A 2,500-nucleotide genomic window follows, 5' to 3' on the forward strand; every position below is an offset into this window, starting at 1 on the left:
ATGCCAATGAACAACTGCAAAGGGCATTGAGCATGTACGTCCTGCTGCCATCCACATTACAGTGTATAGCTGCAAGGTGTTTAACATGAAGCGATACACTGGGGACCGGGCAGTGCGAGTAGCAAACTATATTGCGGGGGTTGCAGTTAGGCAACACTACACTAATTTAACGCGTCGTATGACAATTACAGAGCAGGTTAAGGCCCAACGTGTGTTGGGTTAAGGCCCAACGTGTGTTGGGTTAAGGCCCAACGTGTGTTGGGTTAAGGCCCAACGTGTGTTGGGTTAAGGCCCAACGTGTGTTGGGTTAAGGCCCAACGTGTGTTGGGTTAAGGCCCAACGTGTGTTGGGTTAAGGCCCAACGTGTGTTGGGTTAAGGCCCAACGTGTGTTGGGTTAAGGCCCAACGTGTGTTGGGTTACAGCGCAATATAGGTTAGGTTAAGGTACGATATAGGTTAGGTTAAGGTACGATATAGGTTAGGTTAAGGTACGATATAGGTTAGGTTAAGGTACGATATAGGTTAGGTTAAGGTACGATATAGGTTAGGTTAAGGTACGATATAGGTTAGGTTAAGGTACGATATAGGTTAGGTTAAGGTACGATATAGGTTAGGTTAAGGCGCAACGTGGGTTAGGTTACGGCGCAACATAGGTTAGGTTACGGCGCAACATAGGTTAGGTTACGGCGCAACATAGGTTAGGTTAAGGCGCAACATAGGTTAGGTTAAGGCGCAACATAGGTTAGGTTAAGGCGCAACATAGGTTAGGTTAAGGCGCAACATAGGTTAGGTTAAGGCGCAACATAGGTTAGGTTAAGGCGCAACATAGGTTAGGTTAAGGCGCAACATAGGTTAGGTTAAGGCGCAACATAGGTTAGGTTAAGGCGCAACATAGGTTAGGTTAAGGCGCAACATAGGTTAGGTTAAGGCGCAACATAGGTTAGGTTAAGGCGCAACATAGGTTAGGTTAAGGCGCAACATAGGTTAGGTTAAGGCGCAACATAGGTTAGGTTAAGGCGCAACATAGGTTAGGTTAAGGCGCAACATAGGTTAGGTTAAGGCGCAACATAGGTTAGGTTAAGGCGCAACATAGGTTAGGTTAAGGCGCAACATAGGTTAGGTTAAGGCGCAACATAGGTTAGGTTAAGGCGCAACATAGGTTAGGTTAAGGCGCAACATAGGTTAGGTTAAGGCGCAACATAGGTTAGGTTAAGGCGCAACATAGGTTAGGTTAAGGCGCAACATAGGTTAGGTTAAGGCGCAACATAGGTTAGGTTAAGGCGCAATATAGGTTAGGTTAAGGCGCAATATAGGTTAGGTTAAGGCGCAATATAGGTTAGGTTAAGGTACCGTATAGGTTAGGTTAAGGTACAGTATAGTTTAGGTTAAGGTACACATTGTTGTAAGGAAAGGTGTAATGGGGGGGGGGCGGCCGGTCGGTTTGTTGATTGTGATTATAGTAAGTGGATGCCTGCGGCATCATCTGATTTGCCACGTCAGGATACACCTTTGGCTCATGACAGGCGGCGCTCCGATTCCATGCTTGTGGGAGACCTGTGTCTTTCATTCCTGCCATTGTTTGTGTGCTGTGAGAGGGGGCAGTATTGTGATGTTGGGTGCACCCCTGTGTAGGACATGTGTGGGTGTTGGTGGCTTAGCTGAGCAATGGTGGTTGTCGGGAGGGTGGGATATTCCGTTTTCTGAGTGGACCTCCCAGTCTGGTTATGACAGTGTGGATTGTCTCATGTGGCGGAGAGGATGCACTGGGTGTTGTTCCATGCTGGTGCTTACATATTGTCTGTGTGCGTGTTACAGGCGGAGAGTAGTGCGTGATAAGAGTGTGTGGCTGACGTGTGGTTGTGATTGTGAGCAGAGTCTTTCAGCATGTATACGGACAGTTGTATATATTATCTGTATTCTGATGGGTCCATCTATTACTAATCAGCGCCGTGTATACGTTTAATCCGGTTCCAGTCGAAACTGTTGTATCTCTGTACATTAGTGCCACGGCGAGCGCGCTATGTAGCTACTCGTCTCGGCAGCTTCCACCGGTGTGTGGCAAATGATTATAAGCAATGAGTCGAGTCGTCAATACCGATAGTGTGACGTCACATGTCTGGGGTGGGGGACGCTGCGCCCTTCCGGTGGGTCATGGCCTAGAAAGACGCTCCCCACGCAGGGGGGCTTGGACTGTCATAAACTCTTCAGAGTAATATACTTGCCGTACGTTTTTGCGACTGCGAGTGCAACGCCCACCGGTACCGACATGGATGGAGCGCCTCCTAGCTGACCGCTCAGCATCGGCATTCGTACAGAGAGCAACGCGATCGCGTCTCTAGCTCGTAACTGGTACAGCTCGCAGCTCATGTATAGGGACAGCGGGAATGTCGCATATTGGACATAACTCTTCATGAAACGCACGTTATAGGGGTGGATTGCACATTGCGACTGCGGGAAAAGTCCGCCGTTCATCCGCTGGAGTTGCGAGTTCGGCGGTTGG

Source organism: Schistocerca americana, chromosome 3 (assembly GCF_021461395.2).
Source record: "Schistocerca americana isolate TAMUIC-IGC-003095 chromosome 3, iqSchAmer2.1, whole genome shotgun sequence".
Taxonomy (NCBI): domain Eukaryota; kingdom Metazoa; phylum Arthropoda; class Insecta; order Orthoptera; family Acrididae; genus Schistocerca; species Schistocerca americana.